We start from the raw sequence: 13,577 nt of genomic DNA, 5'->3' as shown, positions 1-13,577 counted from the left end.
CATGGAGGTCAAAGTCAAAGTGGCAACCTAAGTCTCACAAAAAGGGGATGAGCACATGGCTTGGCAAGGCAGGAGGCATGGATCACTGAGAAAAAATGCCTTCATATGAGACACTCTGTTTTCACAAAATGGTGGACAATCATATGGCAAGGAACAGGATGCATAAAGACACTGGGCCCGATTCACAAGGTAAAGTTGGACTTTTGGTCTAAGTTTATGCCAAAAATGTAACTTTACTCCTTTTCAGTATTCACAAAGGTAAGTTACGAGGAGTATCTTTACGACTGCGGAGTTTCTGCAATTGGGGCGGAATCTCCGCACTCAGGGTGGAGATCTGCTCCGAGTGTGGAGATTCCGCCCAGAGTGCAGAAACTTTACAGTCGTAAAGATACTACTCGTAACTTACCTTTGTGAATGCCGAAAAGTAGTAAAGTTAGATTTTTGGTCTAAACATAGACCAAAAGTCTAATTTTACCTTTGTGAATCTCACCCAAAGAGAACATAACTGCCTGCTCTGGTCCCACTTCCTCCTCACTCTACCAACAAACACATGCACTAAAGCAGGTAAAGTATAACCAAAATGGGCTTGAATCTATTCATGGGCCTAGATTACACCAGTAAAGCAGCAAAGATGAATGTAAAAAACCAATTAACGTGAAACTAATATCATTACTGCAACATGGAAACTGACAAAAAATCAATTAACATAAACTTAAAAATGCCCCAAACACAAAAGGCCCTGGGCTACAATTACCCCGCCTAAAGTTGCTGGAAATAAAATTATTCAGCCATCTCACACAAAGATATAAAATGTGGATCAGCGCATGGGGAGAAACACAGTTCAGAAGAAAGAAAAATGTCTACATCGCCTGGACTTCTGGAGCCCCTCCGCCAGCAATTAACAGCCACAAACAGGCTAAATTTGGTATGAACTCAAGGCCATCCACGGGCCCCAAACAATAAAATATCCAAATAACACACAGCTCTGGATAAAAAACAAGAAAAGAGGAGTAAATATATCCCTAGGCATACACCACCCCAAATGCCCATTGCTCCTACATTCTTAATGTTACTCCTAGTAAAACCTGAAGGCCACCCAACAACAAACTAAGGGGCATATCAGCAACACCCGGCGATAATTATCACTCAGCGCTCTTAGCGTGAGGATAATTATCTCCGGGTAACGAGGATTTTTATCGCTGAGATAGCATGCTATTAGCAACGCTTATCTACTCAGCGATAAATATCCTCACGCTAACTGCCTAACGTGAGATTATCGCTGGAAACCCAGCGAAATATCACTGAATGTGGCGTTAGCCGCTGATAGGGACTCACCAACTTAGCCATGATATCCACCTTCCATAGGATATCATGGCTAAGTCAGTCCTGAAGCAGGCAAAAGGAAAGTAGCGATAACAGGGGTTATCGCTACTGTTCCTGACGCTATACTTCATAGCGTTGGGCTTGATGATAGGAGAAATGTCGCTTAGCGACATTTCTCCTGTCATGTTATGTCAGGAACGCCCACTTTGCATCTCATTAGAGATGCAAAGCTGGGCGTAAACAATCCCCATGCTAAAGCAAGGTTTCACGCGTTAGCGTGGCCTTGCTAATTAGGCGATAAAATTATTGCCGCTTTTCGTCCGAAAACGGCCGCAAACGCGGCGATAATTTTTTATCGCCTGCTTGTAAATATGCCTCATTATGATGAAAATTAAAACAAGGAAAAAATGGAGGTGCCAACCCTCCCTCAAACATTAAATATTTTACAGTGTATTAAACTAAACTTACTTGATTTTCCCCAAAAATGTAAAAGCTGGATGGATGATACAACAGAGGCTGCAGGCAGAGGATGAGTGATGATTTCCCTCCAAAATACAAATCCAAAGTGTTCAAGGAGTCAACAAAGAACAAGCAGAGATTTCTGAACAATAAGGGGGGGTTGCTACTGTATGTACACTATCCTAACTGTCAAGGACACTTCCCATGTTAAAAAAGCAGATAGATTTTGCACTAAAAAACGTTGGCCAAACTGTCTGCTTGGATAAAAAATCAACTGGAAATTAAATCTGAGTTGATTTTGGGAGCCCAGTTTTAAAAACAACAGCCACTTGCATTTGGTAAAGCCTTCTAGCGTTGTTCTTATATTCCAGCAATAGCTTTTTGTCTGTACAAAATTGTGTTAATGTAACATGGGTTGATGGAGTGATATTGTACATTCCATGTCACATCCATAATGCAAAATGCCAGAAATTATGCAATATTACGCTGTTTTGAAGGATATTTTACCCAGGCTAATTATAACGACTACTGTATCAAGGCTAAAGTATGAATTTCTGAGAAAGAGGTTTCTATTGTAAGATGTGAACCTCAGACTTCTTTCCACTGTCCAATGACTCCACCTGATCAATAAATACCTGTGAATTCCCTCCCCTTGGACAATATTGAATAAGCAGGACAATGGGGTATTAGGAGCTGCACTGAAGACAACAGATGGCCATTTGTGGCTGTTCCGGCATTTTGCTCTAGCATGTGCATGCTTGTCTTTCTGTCCTTCCTTGTTCAATTTAGAACATTCTATTCTAGCCATGTGCAGTGTTCTAGCACCAATATGGCCCTTCCACCTCGTGATAGGCCATTTGTTAAATGCAGCGGCGGCTCCTGTGCTATGGCGAAGGAGCGTCGCCCCCCACCCCTGCCAGCACCCTCAAAAACGTTGAAAATAAAACGATAATAAAATGGGTTTAAAGTCTGTATTTATTATTGTTTTATTTTCCTTCTAAGCGACTGTGTGCCAAGTCTTGGGATGGGGCCAGGGGGGTGACAGTACTGGAGGGGGAGCGGTGGCCACTGTTATAAGTGCGCATGACAGTTTGGCCAGCTGTCTCAGGACGACCAAATCATCATGCGCACTGAGACTCTCTCCAACTCAAACTGCATTGCCGGGTTGGAGACAGCAGGCACAAGCTGCCAGTCTGTCTGGGAGCACAAATTCACAGCGCTCAGGCCAATCCCGAAGCTGCTCTCATGCATGAGAGCAGCTTCAGGATTGGCCACAGGGCACTCTGGGAACCTGTACCTACAGTTGAGAAGAGCAGAAGAGCGCGATGCTGGAGGGCGACAGGTACGTTTTTATTTTATTTTATTTTTTCCATTGTCTGCCATCCACCCCCCAAATCCCCTCCCCGCATCCTGCCTCTTTTCCTTGACACAAGCCACTTCTGGTTAAAGGCCCTGTTCCTCATTTGACTCCCTCACCGGAGACTCAGGCCTATAACTTCTGGTAGAGGGCATTTAAGAGCCGGTATGGCTCTCGGCAAACAGCTATGGTGCTTTAATAATATTGCTGATCCAGGTTGGGGAGCCCTGACGCAGAGATGCTAGAAGTTTGAACAAACTGTTCCTAAGACACTTATCCCTGGCACAGACAACCCCTGCTCCAGGAACTGTTTGTTGAGTTGCTGTAATTGCCATGAAATGAGGCACAGGTTGGCTTCAGTGAAGAAGGCCCAGAACTGAGTAGCTGACTGCGAGGAACACATCTGTGGTCCAGCTGGCAAAGGGAAGGCACACCTGAGAGGAGGTAAGACATTCAGGTGAGACTGATACAAAGCATTATGGATATTTGTGGAGGAGGTGACGTCATGATGTTAATGCACCCATTGAGGGTGTAACAAGAAGCAATGCACACAGAGATTAACTTGACAAGAAAACCTTGTTTTCAAGTTATAAACAGATGCTTGAAGCTTTTATTATCCTCGGACAGAAAGGGATAATGTCACGCACAATGGAAAAACACGGGCCCGTTTTCAGCTCCTAGCTGAGAGGCCTTTGTGGCGTTATACATTCCCACAGCAAATGCTTTAAGAGAGCCGATGCTTTGTTGTGTTCCTGTGAGAGCTTTAAGAGGGGCTGCTGCTCTGCTTGGGTTAAGCCCACCCGTCATGGGCTCTCCCAGGGTGGGACTCGTGCCAGTGCTAAGCTTCCAGCGGAGGAACGCACTGCAGCTGCTTAGAACAAACATAAATGCTGCTCTGAGTGCTCACTGCTGATCACACAACCACAATGCCAGCAGCAGCCCGTGTGTCACGCTAGCCATTTCAGGTGATGGAGCAGGGTTTTTGCAAAAAGAAACCTGCTCGGATTAACACCCCCATAATACGTACTAACAATGTGCAGTGGAAACTAACATCCAAATCACATGAAATACACAGGAAACCGCTTTTACGCATGCATGCACTAATGAAAACGAATGCATGAAAGAACTAAGCCGCATTTACATTGCACTTCGAAAGAAACAAGAAATAATGCATGACTAGGCTGCATTTCGCATCTTGCATTTTGCTTTAAAAATAATAATGAATAATGCCACTTTAGCTTAAAAGCTTTGGTAGGAAAAACACTAACATGGGATAGTGCAAAGGTGGGTGGTAGACAGTGAAATGTGCATTTCTATGTAATTGATGAATGCTTATGTTTTATTCGTCATCTGTGAGCCAAATGGGCCTGCATTTTCCTAAAATTGACATGATAGATGGGGGCTGAAGAGAGCATGAATAACCCGACAAATAGACAGAAAAGCTGAGTGCTGCAGAAATGCCTGAAAATCAAGGTTGTTCAGCAACAGAGAACATTATTTGTGTGTCAAAAGATGAAACTGGCAGTGGGACCCAAGACTTCTTCCGCAGAAGTAGCTGAGAAAGTCATGTGAAATAATGAGAAACTTAAAAGTATTAAAATGAATGAACGAGTAAAAACTTATGTCATGAGAAAGGATGTAATACAAAAGAATGTAGAGATTTTGAATGAAATTATGGTGGTGTGACAGACCACCTCTCAATCCGTCCAATGAGAAGTCGAATTTTATGAATTTTTTCAACTAATGTGGGTTGGACATGTAGGTTTTAGGGGGTGTAGTTAAAGGAGCAGGAGAGAGAGAGAGAGAGACTAGAGAGGGGTGTTTCATCGCTGTCTGTCGGTTTGCAGAGAGGCCTAGCTGATCCTGTCCCCGTACCGTTCCTGAGTTCTCAAATCTTTGTTCCCTGACTCTATTTCAGGGGACCCCCACTACCTCCTTGGCCAGGGGGGTGGTATTTCACAGATCTTTGGGTTAGTATTATCCTTCTGATTCGTACTTTGCATAATCATTTGCAAATGTATTTTTGTCTCTGAAACTTATGTCTCTTCATCTATCCCCTCCGTCATATGTATATTGTTTCACATTATTTTGCTGAAACTTATGTTTCTTCATCTATCCACTCCTTCATATGCATATCGTTCATTTGATGATGAGTATGACACTGTTTGAATTTTGCTAATGTTTTTCTCTCCCTCTTGTGAATTTTATTGTTTGCATTTATAACCTGTTTGCAATGAGCCTTGATTATTCACACTATTTTGAGATAAACTTTATTAATCTTACAGAGAGTCTGTGATTATTTAGCTAACTAGATAGTTAGATAGATAGTACTATTATTACCATCAACTACTCAACCAATTGGTCCATCGACTAGAGGAAAGAAAGTTGATATACAGGTTTAGTTATGTATTTAGAAATGTTAGACATGAACCTGTGAAGGAAACAACTGTTTACGTCATTAAAACTTGACCCCAGAGCATCATGGATTTGGGTGAATGTGTATGGGCTTTTGTATGTGATGTTATTGAGTATTGATCCCTGATTAGGTGTCGCGCTGAATCACAGGTCTGGCTTTCATGTCTGTCCAGTGTCTACTACTCCTGTTATCGTTTCATGGTGCCACCTAATCGGTATGTGCATCTTTTAATTTTTAGATACTTTATTTCTGTTTCCAAATGTGAGCCACAATCCTTTGGTTTCTGAAACCCAGGTGTGTATGTAATATCTTGTTCAGTCTCTGCTCAGTGTTTGGCAGTGTGTAGCATTTCTCCTAGCCCCAGGTGTTTTGGTTTTAAACCCGTGTGGGGGGTGCAAAAGAGAGCTGACATCACTTTTAATAGCCTCAAATGTAGGGATATGGGCAGACCAGAACGCTCTTGCAAACACAAGGGACAGACATTAGGCTAATGGGCGAACTGGACACCTCATGAGGATGGCGAGAGGGCAGAAGCCGGGGGAAGGAGAAGAGGATCCAGGGGTAGCAAAGCAAAGGCAAGTAAAGAAGTAGGGGTGGTGTAAGATGTGACTCCAGAGAAAGCTCAAGGAAAAGAGGGAGTGCACATGGGGAATGATTTAAGAAAATTATCAACCAGGATTCAACACAGTAGCCAGGGGAAGAAGTTGGAAAGGCAGGTAAGACAGTTAGCAAGAAGAGAGTCCAGGAATGAGGAATTTTAAAAACACAGGAGCCAAACAAAATGAGGCCATGAGCATAACAGGGGAATTATCCACAGAGAAACAGAATTAGGAGAGGTAGAAGTTGGTCATGAAAGTGATAAGGAACTCACAGGTTGGAACTGAGGAGAGGGTGCTCAAGGCTTTGCCAAGAAGGTAACAGAGGCAGACAGGAGACAGGGAGACGCCTGAGGTGGATGAGACCAAAGCTCATAGGGACACAGTGAGAACTTTGGGAGGAGAGATGAGCGAGGAGAACATCTACTATGGAGAAAGGCAGGAGGAGCAAGAGGCGTTCAAATTGAAAATATGAGGTGCTAATTGAGAGGATCAGGAGGAAAGAAAAGAAGTACAAGTGCTGAAGGAGGGGGATGACAGCGAACATGGGCTCACCAAGAGCAGAAACTGTGGCTCAGGTAGTGGTGAAAGGAGAGTGCAAGCTAGAGTGAGAAAGGTTTCCCACTATCTCGATGAGCCATTGTTGATGGACCAGGTGGGCTCAGATGAATATTACATGTTGTTTAAGACTTTCAAGGAAATCTCTGTCCAACTGGGTGTAACTTTGGCTCTGGAGAACTGTGAGGGACTAATGACACAGCTGCTATTATTAGGGTTCACATTGGACATGATGACGTATGAATCTAGGCTTCCAGATGACAAAGTGGACAATTGCATAGCTACTGTGCGTTTTTGTCTATTAGCCAAGAGTGTGATGCTCTAACAGTTGCAAACACTAACAGGGCATCTGAGTCATTCTCTTGAGGTGGCTATTTTTAAGGAGATTAGAAAGAGCCATAGCGGATCTCAAGGCAGTATATAATTTTTTCTTTCACCATGGGTTCAGGATAAGATGCGTCCACAGCTAGAGCATACGGAGAAGGCATCATGAAGGTGGTTGAAAGGAGCTCCAAACATTTTCATTGCAATGTGTGCCTGTTACAGAAGCAGCTGCAAGGACCACCAGCAACTACGCTAATGGGTCGCCGGATTACCTCAACCATTTGCCATTAGGCAACAATGTTATAGCTATGGGTGTAGCGGGTATGTCTGTTCTGGCCATAAAGGCATACAAATTTACTAAGGGTGTATAAGCTGTCCAGTGCTTTGGTGACTAACCTTCTAATATGATGCTTGGAAAGGTCCATTTTGAGGGTCATGGATCTGAAGTGTGATTAAATAGTGGATACTAGTAGTAGTGATAACAGCAACTTGGTGCAGGTTGGTTTGGGTGACACAGGGGGCAGTTACATGTCTTCCTGATGAGGGAGCTAGCTGCTCAGTTCTAGCATCCGTGGTGGGGGAGCTACAATGGTTAGTGCAGAACAGTCACTTGCCAGATGTTCATGCCAGTGCCTTGGTGGTTAACCTGCAACTATACAGGCTTAGCAACTTGGTACCACCAAGTAATCAAGGTTCCAAAGTTGCTTAGTTTGAACTTTTATAAGTAATATTGTGTGTGAATACTGTTGATGAGTTTGCAACGAAAGAGTGTTTTACTTGCATTGCCGGCTCTATGTCGAGGAGCTATACCATGCATTCCAGACTCAGCTTGATCAGATCCCCCATATTTAATGTACATCCACCCCTCATCCTGAGGGACCTCCTCATCCTGCTGGATGCTTGCTAGTGATGATTTGCTCACAAACCGGTGCAAACAGAGAGAAGATGTGATTGGGAGGTGTTACCCCTTCAACAAACTTAACAATTTAACATTTACCTTGTAGGAAATATATATATGGTTGCACTCGGTTTTGCACCCAATTTTGTTTCTGTAGTCTTTAATCTTTGTGTTTACCTAAGTCAGGGAAAAGAGGGCTGGGAAGAGCTGTCCTGAGTCAGTAGGCGACTGAATGGATACTTTTTTTTTGTTTGGAATTTTGAATATTATAACTTTATACAAGACCCATGGATGCTGTACCCATCACTTACAAAAACAAAATCAACATGCTACTGAGCTTTTTCCATTATTTCAGGCTTGAAAGTCCCAGAACCTTAGCGTAAGCCAAACAGAGGAGAGGAGCGAGTTTCTGATTCATCTCCGCGTGGTAAAGGCATATTCATTGAAATAACATGCATGGTAAAGGTTTGGGTTGTAATGGCATTCGCATTGTAACGCCTGCGTGGTAAAGGCATGCGTTACAACGGAATGCAATGTTACCTCATACATCCCATCTTTACTCCAGATAGCTTAACAGGAACCTATTACCCAACAAACAGTTAGTAAGAACAGCTGTGAAATATTTGGCGGTGCCAAACAGTTAGGGGCATATTAACAACAACCGGCGATAATTATCGCTGAGCACACTAAGCGCTCGGATAATTATCGCCGGCTAGCGCCGATTTTTATCGCTGAGATAGCGTGCTATTAGCAACGCTTATCTCATCGGCGATAAAAATCCTAGCGCTAACTGGCTAATGTGAGATTATCGCTGGAAATCCAGCGATAATCTCACATTAGCTAGTTGATAGGGACTCACAAACTTAGCCATGATATCCACCTTCCATAGGATATCATGGCTAAGTCAGTCCTGAAGCAGGCGTAGGGAAAGTAGCGATAACAGGGTTATTGCTACTTTTCCTGACGCTATGCTTCATAACGTTAGGCTTGCTGATAGGAGAAATATCGCTTAGCGACATTTCTCCTGTCATGCCAGGTCAGGAACGCCCACTTTGCATCTCATTAGAGATGCAAAGCTGGGCGTTAGGAATCCTGACGCTAAAGCAAGGTTTCACGCGTTAGCGTGACGTTGCTGATTAGGCAATAAAATTATCGCCGCTTTTCGGCCGAAAACTGCCGCAAAAGCGGCAAAAATGTTTTATCGCCTGCTTGTTGATATGCCCCTTAGATTTTCCAAATTAACTCAGCAGGACAGGAGAACAATATTTTGAAAGTATTAGAACGTGTTCTAAATGAAGTTGCTGAGCTGAAACAAATTCAGGTAAAGATGGTGGCGCAAATTGATCTGCAAATGGATAAAATAGATGACCAGCTTTCTCAATTGTTGGAGAGAATGGACAAGTTATAGCAACGGGTTTCTGATGCTGATGACATATTGGTGAGAGTTTAGGCACCAAGCTGCACAAGACAATGGCATAGTTAAAACATTAGGAGATGGAAAACTGTTCGTGTAGGTCAAATTTCCCATTTTTCTGTAATACTGGAACATAAGGAAAATGGAACTGGGTTGCACAAGAAAACGCGCCCTCGGTCGGTGTCTCCTGCATTGGAAGTTTACCATGCAAAGGCGTGAGTGCTGCGGTCATCGGCGCGGAGGTTAGGGGGTGTGCTATTAAAAGCTGACTATAATATAGTGGCCAATCTGTTAGAAGTTGGAACGGATTTCATGTTTACAGATTCATATAGATCAAAATGGTTGCATGGCAAACAGGCATTTAAAACAAACACCAACTACTTAATTGAAGCCATTGAAATGTTGTCGGTCACAAACAAGCATTTGCAATGCAATAGGTCTCGCATTTATAGGAGTTTGAGCTGTTGGCATTGTAAATGACAATGCTTTTTATTTAAGTTTGGTTTTTTTAAAACATAAATAAAAGGCACTGTCATTTATAATGCCAATAGCTCAAACTCGTATAACTGCGAGACCTATTGCATTGCAAATGCTTGTTTACTATTTGATCTATTGAACCACTTGGCTCCAATGTGACGCTTCAGTGCTTTATATTGAGGTGAGACATTCCACCCTTTTATGTATGTGGGTTGGTTGTTTTTGTCTGCTATGTTGGTTTCTTCACCTCTGTTTTTCCTGCCTGCATATTTACTATATCAGGGGCCCTCTTCTTCTTTTTGATGAGTGTTTCCCCCGCCTGGCAGGGATGACGCCCCAGCACAGGGTGCATATGCCAAGTGTGAGGGAGGGCAAGCAGAGGGAGCTGTATTACAGGGCCCTGCCAGGCACACATGCAGCAGCCTGGTGGGGTAACACGAGGAGACGGATGGGTAGGAAACGGTGCAGCGTTCAGTGGTCTGACATTGTGTGTAATTAAAGGCACTACTTCTCAGATGCTCACATCCGCAAAATGCCATGTGTTGCTACCAACACTTGATGTACAGATCTGGGAGACATACCTTAAATCCATCTAAACCTCAGTTGGGGATGTGTTTGTCTTTCTTTATGTGGGGACATGAGGCCCTTGCCAGACAGCTAAAGCAGGCTGTAGGCAAGACCTAAAAAGCAAATAGTGCCTGCTGCAACAACAGACTATGAGCAGAGTATGTTAGATTATTTGTTCCGTTTATAAGCATCAGTTGAACGGTGGCGTAAAGCAAAGTGAAGTGACCCCTGCCCCCCGAATATCTCATATCGCACGGATATTTAATTGCATTTGGCTGAATGCGGGCCCCTGGCGGGTTTGGGGCCCCTGAGAGGTTGGGGGCCAATCTGCGCCGCGAGGTTCTGTGTTATGCCAATGCAGCTGAAACTTGAACTGCTTTTTGTGGAATAAAGAGCTCCTTTAAAGAGGGACTTGGAAGGAATGCAACTTCGGAGGCGTGGGGCTTCTAACAGGGCACCAAATGTTGTTTTATGGTTTACTTGATCGAATACTTCATGTGCTGAAGGTGTTATTAAATACAGATGTGTAAAATAAATTCCCGAAGTTAGTTTTTAGTACCAACAGGTGTCACGAGTCAATCCCCTGGGTTGACAGATAGCAATATAGAATATATAACGGGAGAATAAAGCTATTTCAGATAAGAGGACACTTAAAGCACTCCTGAAGGTCACTGCCCATTTCACTCCAATAGTAGGAAGCTTGGGTGACCTATCTTCGGTAGGCATTGCCTTCTGTGCAAGGACAAAGGGAGATCTCCTGTCAGTGGCACGCCCAGAAACAAACAATCCTGCTGCAACTAAATATATTTGCAATTGTTTAGGATTAGCACACTGAAACAACACAGTTCAGGGACATTAAAAGCGTCATTGGAAATGACGCGTGGAAATGGAATTCTGTACCTCACTTATCCCGTCACCTGACTCTTGTGACCTAGTTAGTGACTCTGTGTCAAAGTGCGTGATAGTGACTCACTGCCTTTCATTTCCTGCCATCTACAACACAGGCAGTAAATCGAAAGCTAAATGTGGCGGCTCAAAACTGGCGGTGATGACGTCGTCACACCACGAGTGCTGGAAGGGAAGGTAACTTAACTTATGCAATGAATGGTTTTCACTGGTTGTATCAGAATGCAGCAAATGGAGAAGGCTGATAAAAAAGACCAACTTTCAAAAATGCTTCATTTCCGATGTTGCAATCGGATAGTACGCATTTCTTTGTACTGCCGTTTGAGAGATTACGGCGGGCGGGGTTTTGTTTTTGATGCAACATGAGGCTGGTAAATGGAATTAGCGGCGCATAGAGGCTTTCGCTGGCTTATGTTGCCTTTCAGCTTTTGCTTGCTTTACATTCGTAAAGTCTAAATAGCTGCAAAGTGTCCCCAGGCCACGCATGGCGCCTTCAGCCACGGCCATGTGGTGTGCATTTCATCCACTAGCAGTTGTCATGCTGGAGACTGAAATGGGAAAGTGAAAATACAAGCCAGAACCAGAGTTCTAGGTGCTGTATGTTTAAATACATGCCGGGCTTCAGGGGTTGGATCATTCAGAGGTGGACGAGCCGCGTTGTGTGCTGGTGGAGATGCCCTGTGCACACAGTCATCGACTATGACCCGTCCCCGAAAGGGCGCCCGCCGCCTTAGTGCATCAGGGAAAAAACTACGTCACTGTTTGTAGTTTAATTCGGTGGTCTGGTTCCCGTAAAGCTTTGTGACAACAACTTGTTAATTTGTTAATAGGAGCGCCGGAGGCAGAGATCACATTTGTGCTAAAGTTTGGCGTTAGGCGAACTGAAGTTTATTTGAAGTGGGGCAAGTGTGCTGCGTATGCCTGCAGGAACTGTAAGCGAGTGGGCTCTCAAGGCTATTCCGAAGGCTGGGCTACGTAGTATAGTTATATTTCCAAGTGTTTATTTAGAATGTTTAAACAAGCAGGAAGGGGGTGGCAAATGGTGTCAAAGCGGCCCTCACTGAGGACATCAAAGCGGCCGCGAAAGTGATCAGGCACATGTAATTTAGAGATGAGCATTATAACAGCTGTTTAGGAAAACAATATACATTAAAAAATTACTAATACCTGCCTCCCCAGTCATTCCTTTAGCTTTGGGGTCCTGGAATAATCTGCACTGTCGCATTTACCTGCGAGAGAGATGGTTAGTAGTTGTTTTGGCAGCAAAGGCAGGGGCGATGGGTGCTGCAAGCTCCTGTGGCCTCCTGGTCACAGCCCTGGCACCTAATATTTTACAAATTAAGCACTGATTCAAAGTATGCTAGCCCAATTTATTTGGGATTTTCGATTTTGTAGATTGTCATTATGAACATTAATCTTTCAAGACTGCATGGGTGTTTACCATTACCCAGCATAAAGAGGTATTATATTTTCACATCCTGTAGTTCAAGATTTAAAAATCAACTTGTCGCTCAGAGTTTTTATGATAATAATCTTTTGATAAATATGATTGAGGAAGGAAGTCAGACTTTTTATCTATTTCCAGATCTTGGAGGAAGGTTAGATATAAAATTCTTCAGTGGCTTTTTTTAAAAGGAAAGATGCTTTTTTGAAATTTTTCTCCATCTCTAGCATTAATAGGTGAACTAGACTGAATGATTTGATGGTGCAAGGAAACAGATTGTAACAGAGAAGGAAGTTCAGGATGGGGGAAAGTGAGGTTTGGTAGGCATATTTTAAATAGACTAAGTGAGTGGATTGAGGAGAATGAGGTATTTTCAAAATTTCAGACAGGATTCAGAATCAAAACCAGCACGATTGACCAGGTTTTTAGATTTACATGTCTGTACTGGAAATACATAAATCTAAGGAAGGGTCATCTGTACTTTGCCTTTGTAGATTTAAAGGCAGCATTCGACCTCGTACCCCAAAACCTATTGTGGGATTCGTTGAGACGTCAAGGGGTGCCAAGCGAATTACTCGTACAAATAATTAGGCTCCATGATGATAAAGTAAGATGGGGCCCGAGGGGTGAACTTACTAAGGCAATACCGGTGAGAAGGGGTGTGCGCCCTGGGTGCGTTCTGGCGCCCACCCTGTTCTGACTGTACGTAAACGACATCCCTTACTATTTGAATGGCTGCCTAAATGACGCTCCTAAGTTGGGGGGTGATAGGGTACCAGCACTCTTATTTGCTGATGATACCATTTTAATTTCACAAACCCCAAAAGCATTGCAATGT

General features: G+C 43.5%; 1 long non-coding RNA gene across 1 annotated transcript in view; it reads left to right on the top strand.

The window, feature by feature from the left end:
- The first annotated feature begins 11,384 nt into the window (after nucleotides 1–11,384).
- The window catches only part of LOC146805935 (uncharacterized), a 77,858-nt gene continuing 75,665 nt past the window's right edge, over nucleotides 11,385–13,577 (top strand). The window contains exon 1 of the long non-coding RNA XR_014967528.1: nucleotides 11,385–11,472. This is a non-coding gene — a long non-coding RNA (uncharacterized LOC146805935). The remainder of the gene's footprint in view (nucleotides 11,473–13,577) is intronic.

This window comes from Triturus cristatus, chromosome 8, assembly GCF_964204655.1.
Source record: "Triturus cristatus chromosome 8, aTriCri1.1, whole genome shotgun sequence".
Lineage (NCBI taxonomy): Eukaryota > Metazoa > Chordata > Amphibia > Caudata > Salamandridae > Triturus > Triturus cristatus.
This window is presented reverse-complemented; position numbering and strand designations above follow the sequence as displayed.